The sequence below is a fragment of the Sciurus vulgaris genome (assembly GCF_902686455.1).
Source record: "Sciurus vulgaris genome assembly, chromosome: 13".
NCBI classification, from domain to species: domain Eukaryota; kingdom Metazoa; phylum Chordata; class Mammalia; order Rodentia; family Sciuridae; genus Sciurus; species Sciurus vulgaris.
Genome location: NC_136474.1, coordinates 71,035,744 through 71,050,596, shown reverse-complemented (window position 1 = coordinate 71,050,596; position 14,853 = coordinate 71,035,744). Strand labels below are relative to the sequence as shown.

Sequence of the window (14,853 nt, the reverse complement as noted above, 5' to 3'; positions counted from 1 at the left end):
AAAAACACACAAATCACCACTAGCAAGGTAAAGTGATGTTCTCAAGGGGAAATTAGGTCACTGTTAGTAGTGTAAGAAGGTAAAAGCGAAGTTGAGAACAAGTTGAAAATGTAGTATTGATGATTTTGCAGATGATGAACTTCACTGGGCAACATGAAAGGGCATCAGAGAAAGAAAGACACAATAGGGACAGTGTAATGCTTTCTCTAGAGATTACAGTACATGAAAAAAGGGGTATCTTAGGAGTCTAGGGCTTCTGGTGATATTCATGAAACATATCTTTACATACCTTTACATGTTTAATACACTCAGATCATGACTCAGTAAGTTGATTTCACAACCAATAGGTGACAACTGAACCTTTGAAAACACTATATAAAAAAACTCATATAAGGGCTGGGGAGATAGCTCAGTTAGTTGGTAGAGTGCTCGCCTCCTAAAAACAAGGCCCTGGGTTCAATCCCCAGCTCCGCAAAAAAAAACAAAAGAAACTCACACAAGCAAAATAATGTTCATATAGCATCTTTGTTTTGTCATAAACAAAAGTAAACATGTACTAAAAAAGGAAAACTATGGTACATTACTACAATGAAGAATGAAAAAGTGGAAACAAATGAAGAGCAATTAATCAAAATGGATGAATTTCAAAAACAATGGTAAGCCAGTGGGTTAAGCATAGGCCTGGAACATCAGCTTCTGGGGTGGGTAAAGAGGATCATGAGGCAGGAGGATCACACATTCCAGGCCAGCCAGTCTTCCCAGCTTATTGACACAGTGTCTCAAAATAAAAAATGAAGAGCTGGTAATGTAGCTCTATGGTAGAATGCTCTTGGATTCAATCCCCAGTACCATGGGGGTGGGAGGCGGTACCCAAATGTCAGTCAGAATAGTGGCTACCCGTAAGTGGAGAAATTGTGATAGATCATGAATACGGAGTTTTAAAAGTACTAGGAGAACAGGAAGTGGTTGTGCCCACCTGTAATTCCAGCAAACTGCCAGTAATCCCAGCAACTCAGGAGAATGAGGCAAGAGAATCTCAAGTTCAAGGACAGTCTGGGCAACCTAGCAAGATCCTGTCTCAACATAAAAAATAAAAAGGACTGGAATGTAGCTCTGTGGTAAGATGCCCTTGAATTCGATACCCTATATACCACCACCACCACCATCACCACCATCTCCCCACATGCACAAGTATTGGAAGAGCAGGAATTCTAAGGGCAAGTACTAAGGTCAGCAAAACTTCTCCCCAAAATACTACCATAAAGCAAATTAAAATTCACAAACCATTTTGATGCTCTGAAAATCTAGTGAACTTTGTAAATAATTAGAGAAGAAACCTCTAAAGAGTAAAGTTTAGGATTAAAAAGAAGAAAGGAAGGGGGGAAAATATATTAACTGGGCAGAGAAAACAAGTAAATATACACTGCAGTAGAGATATTTCACAGATTTGTCCTAGTGATCTCAGGGGAAGAAATGGCAATAACGCTTTCTAAGGGAAAAATATCAAAATTCAGAATGGTTACAATACTTTATCTAAATGCCCCCTTTTAAATGATAAAAAATGAAAACTTCCAAAGAAACAAGAAACAGTGACCTGCTCATAGAAGAAAAAAGGAGTAACTGGAAAACAGAGTGTCCTTAAGTGTTAGACTGAGCAAAGAATTCAAAACTTTTAAAAATATGTTCAAAGAAGAAAAGGAAAGAACTCAGTGACAGAGCGCTTGCCTAGCACATAGGTCCTAGAATCAATCCCTAGCACAGGAGGGAAGAAAAAAAAAAAAAAAAAAAGCCAACAGAGCAGAAGGAAAATATGTTTAAAAATGTAGAGGAAAGTAGGACAACAATGAATCAATCAGAATCTTAATAAAGGACAGAAATTATGGCACAGTGGTGCAGTAGTGGTTCATGCCTGTAATCCCAGCAACTCAGGAGGCTGAGACAAGAGGCCAACCTGGGGAACTAAAAAATAAAAAGAGCTGGGAATGTAAATCAGTGATAAAGCACCCCTGGAGTCAATCCCCACAACAAAACAGACAGATATTCTGGACATTGAAACACAAAAAATTTCACTGCAACAGTTAAGTTCAAGCAGCAGAATAACCAATGAATTTGATGTCCAATCTGAAGAAGAGAGAGAAAAAGATTTAGAAAAAGAAACGAACAGAGCTTCAGAGATTAATGAGACAACATCAGAAATATAATCATACAGCCACTGTGACGGCAAACACCTGAAATCCTGGGTACTTAAGATGCAGAGGCAGGAGGATCACAAATTCAAGGCCAGCCCAGACATTTTAGTGAGACCCCCAATCTCAAACTAAAATTAAAAAGGACTGCAGGGCTGGGGATATAGCTCAGTTGGTACAGTGCTTGCATTGCAAGCACAAGGCCCTGGGTTCAATCCCCAGCACCGCAAAAAAAAAGACTGCAGATATACTCAGTGCTAAGAGCACTTACCTAACAATGTGTGAGGACCTGGGTTCAATCCCCAGTATGAAAAAAAAAAAAAATAGCAGTAGTCCAAATTTGATGAAAAACATTAATTAATCAAAGAAGCTCACGAAATTTTCAAGCAGGATAAACACATAGAGGTCCATACAGTCACATCATGGACAAATGAAAAACAAATATTTGAAAGCAACAAAAGTAATTCATCCTATACAAAAAAAAAAAAAAAAAAAAAAAAAAAAACAATTCAGTTTGATTTCTCATCTGAAACACTGGAGGCCAGAACAACTTCTTTAATGTGCTAAGGGAGAAAACCGTTAACCAAAAACTTCATATTTAACAAAGCTATTCTTTCAAAATGAAAACAGTCCAATGGAATATTACTCAGTCATAAAGAAAAATAAAATTATGGCATATGCTGGTAAATGGATGAAGTTGGAAAATATCATGCTAAGTGAAACAGGTCAAGCAAAACCAAAGGCCGAATGTTTTCTCTGATAAGTGTATGACGACATATAACGATGGGGGGGTGGCAGGGGGAAGAGAAGAATGAAGGAACTTTGGATGGTATAGAGGAAAATGGGGGGGAGCATAGAAAGATAGTAGAATGAAACAGACAGTATTACCCTATGTTTAGGTGTGATTACGAGAATGGTGTGAATCTACATTGTGTACAACCATAGAAATGAAAAGTTGTACCCCATTTCTGTACAATGAATCAAAATGCAATCTGTAAAAATAAAAATTTTAATAAAAACCAATAAATAAAACACACACACACACACACACACACACACACACAAGAAAACAGCAAACACAGCCTGTGATCCCAGAGACTCAGGAGGCTGAGGCAGAAGGATCACAAATTTGAGGCTAGCCTCAGCAACTTACCAAGACCCTGTCTCAAAAAACTAAATAAAAAGGACTGAGGATGTAGCTGGTGGTAAAGTATCCTTGGATTCAGTCTCCTGTACGAAAAAATTAATAATTTTAAAAATACAAAAAGAAAGCTTTAGGCTGAAAGAAAGTGACATCACTTTCAGACTCTGATGTGAACTCACAAAAAGAAACAGTGACAACAAAATTGTTAAATACGTTGTTAACCTAAAATTCTATAATCCAGATGCACACCTGTAATCCCAGTGACTTGGGAGGCTCAGGCAAGAGGATTCAAAGTTCGGGCCAACCTAAGCAACCTAGCAAGGCCCTACGCAAATAAGCAAGACTCAGTTTCAAACAATAAAAAGTCAGAGTTGCAGCTTCTGGAAGGCACTCTTGGGTTCAATTCCAACTATTCAAAAAAAAAAGAAAGTCGATAATTTATTTATTCTCCTGTTTTCTTTTAAATATGTTAAGATTAAAGCAACAGTTACAATGCTGTATTATTAGCTTTATAATATACATACTGTGCCAGGCACAGGGACACACACCTGTAATCCCAGTGACTCAGTAGGCTGAGACAGAAGGAGTGCAAGTTCAAAGTGAGCTTCAGCAACTTTGTGAGGCCCTAAATACACACACACACACACACACACACACACACATATATCTATCTGACTGGGGATGTAGATCAGTGGTAAAGCACCTCTGGGTTCAATCCCTAGTACCAAATTTTTTTTTTTAAATAAAACATACATAATGTAAAATATATGAAATACAGCACAAAAAAATGGGGAGCAGATGGCATTATACTGGAGAAATGTTTTTATACTTTACTGGAATGAAATATTAATTTGTAAAAGAATGTGATAAAGATACAGATATAGTCACTAATAGCTTTAAAAAAAATTTTTTTTTAAACATTAAAAAACAAGCCCCCAAGCTGGGCACAGTAACACACACTTGTAATCCCAGCAGCTCAGGAGGCTGAGGCAGAAGGATCCTAAGTTCAAAGCCAGCTTCAGTAACTTAGCAAGACCCTGTTGCAAAATAAAACGAGCTGGGGATGTGGCTCACTCAGTGGTTAAGCACCCATGGGTGCAATTCCTAGTATTAAAATAAAAAGTCACCAAAAGAGGCAGAAAAGGAGGTATACAGGAACAACAACAAAAATATGAGACAAGGTGCAGTGGCCCACATGTGCAATCCAAGCCACTCAGAAGGCTAGCCGGAGCAACTCAGCAAGACATCTCTGAATGAACGAATGAACAAACAAATGAACGAATACAAACAAAGAATAAATAAATAGGCCACTTATTGGTAAAGCATTTGACCACCATGTGTGAGGCTCTGGGTTCAATTTCCCAGTATTGGAAACAAAAGCATGGGGGAGGGGGTTTGAGGGGAACATGAATTAACTTACAGAATAATATGTCTGTCTGAAAAGAAAATGAAGAAGCTGATTCCAGACCTTCTGGACAAGACTTATGCCATGGTTGATGAAGAACCCAGTCAGTCTGTAGCCTGACTGTACCTCCTTTCCCTCCCATAAAAGCCTCTCTCACCCTTCCATCCTCTCCACTCCCAAGTTAGAACTCTAAAGAGGTAGTCCTTCTTTCTTCTTCAGAGCAGCTTTGAATAACCTGATTCCTTTCCAACAACTCCTGTCTCCCAAATTTTCATGACTTCAAGTGATAAATAAGCAATACAGATATCTGATTTCAGTAACAATATCTCCCACTATTCTCTAAACTCATACAGCAGAGACATGGTCCACCATGTAAGAAACAACTATTTTTCAAGTAAATGAATGGACACTCCAGTCTTCACGTCACTTACTAAATGCTCCCTGAATACGTATACATACTTGTATTTTTGAAAGGATATCTCTTACACTAAACTGTGAGTACCTTAAACAAAGATGTTTTAAGTATCCCCAGTAAAACAGTGATTCTCTGAGTTTGTGTTTAATGTCTAATAAATGAATTGACATATTATTCATAAATGGAATCACAACAATATCAGTAAAGACAGGTTTGAGAGAGATTTAAGACAGAGAAGACTGCCAGGCATGGTGATGCATGCCTGTAATGCCAGTAACTATGGAGGCCACAGGCAGGAGGACTACAAGTTTAAGGCCAGCCTCAACAACTTAGGTTGTAAGCAACTTAGTGAGACACTGTCTCAAAAAACAAAAAGGGCTGGGGATGTAATTGAGTGATAAAAAGCCCCTGAGTTCAATCCCCAGTTAAAGCAAGGCTTCAAAAAGAATAAAGAATCCAACACACACACACACACACACACACAGACTTCATAACAGATAGTTTTTTCAATGAGAAAAAAATGGGACTGAAGACCATTCCCTGGGTGATTATGAGTAGCCTACAGAAGACGTAAAAAGTCTGGTGGTGGAGGAATAATCAACTTGAATTTGAACTTGGTATTAGCTCACAAGAATAAAAGTCTCAAGGAAAACCAAATGGAGCTAGGGATATAGTTCAATGGTACAGAGCTTGAATAGCATGCACAGGCTCTAGGTTCCATACCCAGAACAATGCAAAAATAAAGAAATACAGATTTGTACACTATCAATACAAGATAGCAGAAAACATCTAGTGAAAAAGCATAGAATAAGAAATTTTAACAACTTTCAAAAAAAAATAAATTTTAACAGACATTAACATTAGAAAGTTGTGCTCTCAATGTTTTAGAAGCATACAGTTAAGTACTTATTCACTGAAAAGAGATGGCAAGCTGGGCATGGTGGTGCATGCCTATAATCCCAGCAGTTTGGGAGGCTAAGGCAGGAGAATCATGAGTTCAAAGCCAGCCTCAGCAATTTAGTGAGGCCCTAAGCAACTCAGCAAGACCCTATCTATAAATAAAATACAAAAAGGGCTGGGGATGTGGCTCAGTGGTTAGTGCCCCTGGGTTCAATCCCTGGTACCTTCCCCACAACCCCAAGTCCACCAAAAAAAAAAAAAAAAAAAAAAAGATGTGAACCAGTTGCTCTCAAGTATAAAGTGGTAGACAATTATGTTTGGAGGAAAAAAAGATATAAAGATATCCATAAAACACACAGAGAAGCCTTCCTTCTCTAAGTGCTCTTCTTCAATGCTTAACAGCTTCCTGTAGACTTACAATTGTGAGAAAAGACCATGATTAATGGAGTCTTACCCAAGACCAACTACTACAGGAAACCTTCCTGGGAATTTTGACATAGCAGTGTATAAAATCATTAAGCCCTCAACATAAAAAAGGCTTGCCTTTTACACCTGTCAACTTTACACCCTTATGAACAACTATCATTAACCATCCTTCATAAGAATGACATGAGAGTTCCATTAAAATAAATGAGAAAACTAAACTGTATTATTATTCTTTCTGGTGACAAAATGCAAACTGAAATCATTTGGTGTTACAGGTTGACTGTTGCCACAGGGACTTTTCCGTTTAAACCACAAGCTGACACAAGCACAGACCATTAAATGACACAAATGCATCTCAGTGGTAGAGTATCTGCCTCACATGCACAAGGCCCTGGGTTCTATCCCCAGCATTACGATAAACAAACAATATGGTTTCTGAGGCAAAATTTTGCTCCAGTCATAAAACAGGGCATTCTAATTGCTAGCCCTCCTGAAACTATATATCATTACCTTAGAACTGTAAGAAATATAAGAAGCTACTGTCTCAAACAAGATCTACCTGAACCAATTAACTACTGCTCCTCCATATGTTTAAGTTACAGCATTAGACAGATTCAGGAATTCCAGCTTTGCTCTTTTGCACAAAACTAAATATGGCATTCTATTTAGATGGGGGAAAAAAGCTTTAAAAAGAGCCAATTTTCTACTGACGAAATAAGAATGTTTTTGCCCACTACTCTAGAAGCTGTATTTTTCCTGTCATATTAGAGAAAGAACTCAGGGGTGTTCTATCACTGAAACTCCAGTCCTTTTAGCCTTGATATATTTTATTTTGAGACAGGGTCTCACCAAATTGCTTAAGGCCTCACGCCTCACTAAATTGGCAACGCTGGCCTCAAACCTGCAATACTCCTGCTTTAGTCTCCTGAGTCCCTGGGATTACAGATGTGTGCCATCACCAAAGTTTGTCACAGAAATTTACACTTTAAAAAAAAAAAAAAACTGATCCTGTCTATGCCTTTTCAATGCAGGACTTGTCCATACAATACACGTTCTGTTTTATCTACTCTAACTTCAAATACCAAGTGATATGGTTTATACTAATCCCCCCCTTAAAGAATGTGTTCTGAATAAACTTATGATTGTTTTTGCCAAAATTACTGCAGTCTTTCATTTTATTTAAAAATCAATACTAATAATTCTGTCTATATTTATAACCAAAGTATACAGAACACAAAAAGAGCACAAGAAGCCAGGCACAACAGCACACACCTATAATCTGTTACTCCAGAGGCTGAGGCAGGAGGATCACAAGTTCAAGGTCAGCCTCAACAATTTAGCAAGACCCTGTCTCAAAAAATAAAAAGGACTGGATATGTAGTTCAGTGATGGAGTAACCCTAGGTTCAATCCCTAGTAAAGGGAGGGAGGAGATATATATATAAGAAAAACTCTACAAATAACCTTTCATGTAAGTCCATCCTTATTTTCAACATTTAAATTCTTTACCCACATCCCTCCCCCAAAAACACTCTATGCCAAAACTCTCAAAAGCAGTGCCAAACCATCAAAAAATAAACTTAAGGGGCTGAGCTCGCTGCTCTTTAAATCAATCAATCAGAACAATCATATTTTTCTTTTAATTTGAAATATCATCACAGAGAATAGTACATATTACAAAACTGTGCAATTTGATGTATTTTTTTTCCCAAAATGAACTTATCTATGCAATGACCACACAGATACAGAATATTCCCAACACTCAGGAAGTATCTCTCATGCCTGGTTTAGTCATTATAAAACAGACTAAAATTAAGGAAAATCTCCTTTTAACTTTTTCTGCATCCCATATTTCCTCATACTGAGAGTAAAGGCTGGAAGGCTGCCCCTACTGGCCTAGGGGATGCCAAGGACACTGAGTGGAGATTGTCCCCACCACAGACAGTTCAGCACAGCCTAGGTGGATCTACATATGTTTACCACCTGGCTTTTGTTTCCATAAATTGTAATCACTTCTGTGGGACTGTAGGTAAAGCAATTGAGTTGCTTCTCCCCAGTTTGATCAAACTACATAAAACTCATTTTTCCTTTTCCATCATTTTGTCTATTTCTTTTGAGGACAGCCAAATGCAACCAGCAGGGCTTCCAGCAGGGTCCTTGGGGTAGGCTGCTGAAAACAATTACCCACCCCCGAAAACAAGCACTGTTTGAACGTTATCATCATCGACGAGTTTTGCCTATTCCTGACTTTGACCTAAAGAGAATGCTATAACAGATACTCTTTTGTGTCAAACCTCTTTAGCTCAACATCACATCTCATATATACATTCAATCTTTTACCCAGTATTTCACTTTCATTGCTGCAATGTATTCCATTGTATGACTAGACCACAATTTATCTATCCATTTTATTCTGATGGACATTTTGGTTTTCAGTTTGTGTTGCCATGAGCAATATAGAATGTTCAGTAGAAGTTTTTCTAAAATGGTTGTATAAATCTTCCCTCCATTTGCAAAGTACTTGTGTAGTATGTTCAAGGTCCTAGGTTCTATCCCCAGATCTGCCAAAAAAAAAAAAAAAAAAAAAATATATATATATATGTCTTTCTATCAACAATGAGAAATTCCGCACCCCCCATCTTCATGAATATCGTTATTGTTCTTGTGTTTGCTTTAATCATTTAGTCATTCTGGTGAAAATAAAATAGTATTCCCTCAGTGTTTCCTATTGAATAGACATAACCAGATCTAAAATAACCCTAATCTAGGCATTTCCTTTTTTTGTGGCACTGGGGATTAAACCCAGGGCATAGTGCATGCTAGGCAAGCACTATCCCTGAGCTACAACCCAGTCCAAGATATTTCTATATCAGAGTCTCCAACAGAAAAACAAACTTAATGTCTCCACCCAAATATACTTATTCTCTTCCCTCTCTATAATCACTAAAGTGACACTAAAATATCACTTCATGTGGCAGTTACTTGAGACTATTTTATTTCCTTCCTTAACTAAAGTGCTAGCTCTGGCAAACTGCACACAAAAAAATTAACTGAGTGCCTTTTTTTTTTTTTTTTCCCCTTTTCTTTTCTTTTGCAGCACTGGGGGTGGAACCCAGGGCCTCATGAATGCTATGCAAGTGGTTTTACCACTGAGCTCTTTCCTCACGCATTTTTTTTTAAATCCTGAGACAGGGACTTGCTCAATTGCCCAGGCCAGCCTTGAACTTGGGACCCTCTCACCTCAAAATCACATAACAGCTTAGATTACAGACAAGTGCCACTACAATCTGTATAAGTTTTATTGCCCTGCCACCTTGATAATATAGATGTCCTGAAAATCTAAGACCCTGTCAAACAGATAAAACACATGCCTGACCCAGAAGCTGGCAAACTGAGGAAGGAAGACGAAGGTGGAAGAACTGCAATCATAGAAGGTAGCTCATTACATTACATTACATTATAGACAGGCACTATATGCATAAACTACAAAATCGTTGCAGCTTCATTTCTGCCCTCCAAATCTCATACACTAATCCGTATGTGCCCCACCTTTTTAGAAACAGGAAAGGGAATTCTGGGAAAGGCAATACAGTCTAATTCAAGTGACACATTATAAAAGTCTATGACAACAATGTAGAAGATGACACAAATATTAAGAAAGCAAAAGAGGGTGTGTAGTCTAGAAATGCAAGACAAGGAAGAACATCACCAATACTGACTACAGGCAATTCTCAAATTGGATTTTGTTCTATCTCATCAACTCCCATGACATTCTCAAATCTATGCCACTGGTAGGTATCAAATGCAGGGCACCTCATACATGCTAGGAAAGATCTCTGCGCTGTACTATATCCTCAGTCCTTTTTATTTTTATTTTAAGACAGGATATTCTCAAATTCTGAGGCTCAAGTGATCCTTTTGTGTTACCTTCCAAGTAACTGCCTAATACAGGTACACACCAACATGCCTAGCTCACAGGTTCATTTTTAAGGAAAATGAAGTGTGTACAATATCCCATTTGTATAATAATGGGGGAAAACGTAAGTGTATCTGTGCATTTTAAAAAATTACAAGGAAAAAGGAAATCAATAGTGGAGAGCAGGAAAATAAAAAATTTAGAATATGAAGAACAGACATTTCTCATTATATTATCTCATAATTTTTTTTTAAATTTACCTTTAAAAACTACATTTGGCCAGTGGCACATGCCTGTAATACCAGCATCTCAGAAGGCTGAGGCAGGAGGATCGAGAGTACAAAGCTAGTCTCAGCAAAAGCAAGGTGCTAAGCAACTCAGTGAGACTCTGTCTCTAAATAAAATACAAAATAGGGCTGGGATATGGCTCAGTGGTCCTGAGTGCCCTGAGTTCAATCCATGGTATGCCCCACCTCCCCAAAAAAAGAAAAAAAAAAAAAAAAAAAAAAAAATATATATATATATATATGGCTGAGCTTGGTAGCACACATCTGAAACTCCAGGATTCAGGAAGCTGAGGTGGGAGGATCGAGAGTTTGAAGCTAGCCTGGACAACTTAGTGAGACCCTATTTCAAAAATAATTATTTTTAAAAAGGGCTGGCAGCATAGCTCAGTGGTAGAGTGCTTGCTTAGCATTCATAAGGCACTGGCCTCAATCCTCAAATATAGGTGACCCCACCCACCCCCCAAGGGAGGCTGAAAGTCAAAAACAAGGGAAAAAAAATCTTACAAAGCAGGAAGAGAAAAATGACTCATTACCTACATGGGAACCCCAAAAACTTTATAACTGACTTTTCAACAGAAACAAAGAAGGCCAGACAGTTGTTCACAGCATAGTCAAAGTGCAAATCCTAACTGAGCACAGTGGCACACGCCTGTAATTCCAAGGTTCCAGAGGCTAAGGTAGGAGAATTACAAGTTCGAAGCCCTAAGCAACTCAGTGAGACCCTCAGTGAGCCTGGGGATGGAGCTCGGGGATTAAGCACCCTCGGTTCAATTCCCCATACCAAGAAAAATAAGAAAAAAAGAAAAAGAAAGTACAAAAGTGCAAATCCTTTATCCTTAACTAAGCTATCTTTTAAAAATGAAGGTGAGACCATCTTTAGTAATAAGAGAAATGCAAATCAAAACTACCCTCAGATTCCATCTCACCCCAATTACAATGGCGATTATCAAGAATACAAGCAACAATAGGTGTTGGAGAGGATGTGGGGAAAAAAGTACACTCATACTTTGCTGATGGGGCTGCAAATTAGTGCAGCCACTCTGGAAAGAAGTGTGGAGATTCCTTAGAAAACTTGGAATGGACCCACCATTTGACCCAGCTATCCCACTCCTCGGCCTATACTCAAAGGACTTAAAATCAGCATACTACAGAGATACAGCCACATCAATGTTCATAGCTGCTCAATTCACAATAGCCAGACTGTGGAACCAACCTCGATGTCCTTCAATTGAATGGATAAAGAAACTGTGGGGTGTGTGTGTGTGTGTGTACACACACACAATGGAATATTACTCAGCTATAAAGAATGATAAAATTATGGCATTTGCAGGCAAATGGATGAAATTGGAGAACATCATGCTAAGTGAGATAAGCCAATCTCAAAAATCCAAAAGACAAATGAGCTCACTGATAAGCAGATGATGATGCATAATGGGGGGGGGGGGGGGCAAGAATGGAGGAAGGAGGGACTGTATAGAGGGAAAAGAGGGGTGGGAGGGGGAGAAAAAATAACAGAATGAATCAAACTTCATTACCCTATGTGAATGTATGATTACACAAATGGTATGCTGTTACTCCATGTACAAACAGAAACAACATGTATCCCATTTGTTTACAATAAAAATAAGTTAAAAAAAAAAAATGAAGGTGAGAGTCAGCAGTGGAAAAGAATAAAAAGGAAGGTGAGGCCTGGGATGGCTCAGTGGCAGAACGTTTGCCTAGAGCATGCATAGGGCTCTGAGTTCCATCCCCAGCACTGCAATAAATAAGCAAACAGAAATGATTAATGTGCAACTACAGAATCTTAAACCTCTATTACAAAACAAGAGAGATGTAAGAAAAATCAAAGAAACAAGAAACAAGAAACAAGAGCTGGGGGCAGTGGCATACAACTGAAATCCCAGCTAGTCTGGAAGCTAAGGAGGTTAAGTTAGCATTCCAGGCCAGCCTCAGCAACATAGTGAGAACCTGTCAAAATATAAATTTCAAAAAAGGACTGGGGATATATCTCAGCGATAGAGTGCTTCCCTAGCATGGGTGAGGCCCTGGGTTCAATCCCAAAAACTGTAAATAAAAAAGAGACAAACAAGAAAGTTCATAGTCAGCCAAGAAAAGATTTCAAAATGCTATTTGAGGTAACTTCAAAGTATTTAAATACCCAAAGATTCAAGGTGAGGAAATTTGTACAAATTCCCAGAATATGAGAAAATCAAGATTTTAACCAAAATGGTATCAGAGTAAAAATTCTTAACCATACTCCATTCTGCAGCGCATCCCACTAAACATTACTTACTGCAACCATGAATTGCTCAATAAATATTTGCTACTGATATAAAGTCAAAAGAAAAGGTGTTTCTATTATAAATAATTCTTCTCTTTTAAGACTGTGATTTTCAATCAAAAATGTTGAAAATACACAGTCAAAAACTGGAGGCAACCAAGATATCTTTCTGTTGGTAAATGGATAAACTAGTAATAACCCAACAATGGAACATTATTCAGTGATAAGAAATGAGTTGTCCAGTCACAAAGTCATGAAGAAAACTTAAATTCATATTATTAAGTGAAAGAAACTAATCATGTGTGCACACGCACATATGTGTATTAGTTACTGGAGACTGAACCCAGGGTTGCCCAACCATGGATGTATATCCCAACCTTTTTTTTTTTTTTCCCCAGACAGGTTCTCACTAAACTGCTCGGGCTGGCCTCTAATTGCAATTCTCCTGCCTCGACCTGCCAAATAGCTGGAGTTACAGACATGCGCCCTGCTAAAAGAAACCAATCTTAGCAAGCTACATACTATACAAATTCAACTATATGCCATACTAGATCATATATATATATATATATACACATATATTTAGAGACAGTCAAACAAAGATCTGTGGTTGCAAGCAGTTACAGGAAAAGAATGAATGAAGAGATAAGAGTCCATTTTTAAGTCAGAGAAACTATTCTGTATGATACTGTAATGGTAGATACATGTCATGATAGCCCTCTTCACACTGTACAATACCAAGACTATACAATAGACTATACAATACTGAGAATGAACTAATATAAACTATGGACTTTGGGAGACAAAGATTTGTCAATGTAGGCTCACAGACTGTAACAAATGCACCACTGTGGTGGGAGATGTTGATACCTGACACTAGGCACTGTCCAAACTCACAGAACTGTTCATTCAGTGCTAATATTTTAGTCAGCTTTTTCGTCGTGGCAACCAAAAGACCTAACAAGAACAATTTTGGAGGAGGAAAAGTTTATTTGGTGCTCACAGTTTTAGAGGTCTCAGTTCATAGAGGGCCAACTCCACTGCTCTAGGCCCAAGATAAGGCAGCACATCATGATGGTAAGGATATGGACAAAGAAAGCAGCTCAGAACATGACAATCAGGAAGCCTACAGAAAACTTCCCTCACCACAGAAAAAATATAAACCCCAAAGGCACACCCTTTGGGTGACCCACCTCCTCCATACACCTTACCTGCCTACAGTTACAACCAATTAATTCATATTAGGTGATTAATACACTAATTAGAATAATACTCTAATAACCCAATCATTTCACCTCTGAATGTTCTCGCATTGTCTTACACATAAGGTTTGGGGGACACCTCATATCTAAACCCTAACAGTTAATCCACACAGAATCTCTGTTATTGAACACAAAAAGAGCCAAGCCCTAATGTAAACTATGTACTGTAATAATGTATCAATATTGGGTCATTAACTAAAACAAAAGTACCAAGTTAATGTTAAGAAGTCAATAAAGTCAGGTATGGGATGTAGTGCTCACTCCTGTAATTAAAGGACTCTGCAGGCTGAGGTAGGGGGATTTCAAGTCCAAGACAAGCCTCAGCAACTTAGCAGACCCTGTCTCAAAATAAAATTAAATTTAAAAAGGACTGAAGCAGTGGCTGATGGTTAAGCATCCCTGCATTCAATCGCTGGTACCAAAAAAAAAATTTTTTTTTAACATATTAATTAATAAAAAGGCAAAGTGGGCAGAGGAAAGGAGGTAATACAAGTTTTGTACCTTGCTTAATTTTTCTATAAACCTAAAACTGCTCTATAAAATAATATCTAAAAAAAAAAAAAAAAAAAAAAGTCAAGCATCATGGCTCCATGCCTGCAATCCCAGAAACTCAGGAAGCTAAGGCAGGAAAA

At 38.1% G+C, this 14,853-nt stretch overlaps 1 protein-coding gene across 6 annotated transcripts in view; it reads right to left on the bottom strand.

Annotated features, from left to right (window-relative positions):
- ARK2N (arkadia (RNF111) N-terminal like PKA signaling regulator 2N) overlaps window positions 1–14,853 on the bottom strand; it is an 88,470-nt gene that overhangs the window by 54,253 nt on the left and 19,364 nt on the right. The window contains exon 2 of one of the 6 annotated variants that reach the window (XM_079108797.1): window positions 977–1,073. The exons of the other annotated variants lie outside the window; for them this stretch is intronic. The gene's annotated coding sequence lies outside the window, so the exon portion shown is untranslated. The remainder of the gene's footprint in view (window positions 1–976; window positions 1,074–14,853) is intronic. 6 annotated transcript variants of the gene reach the window in all.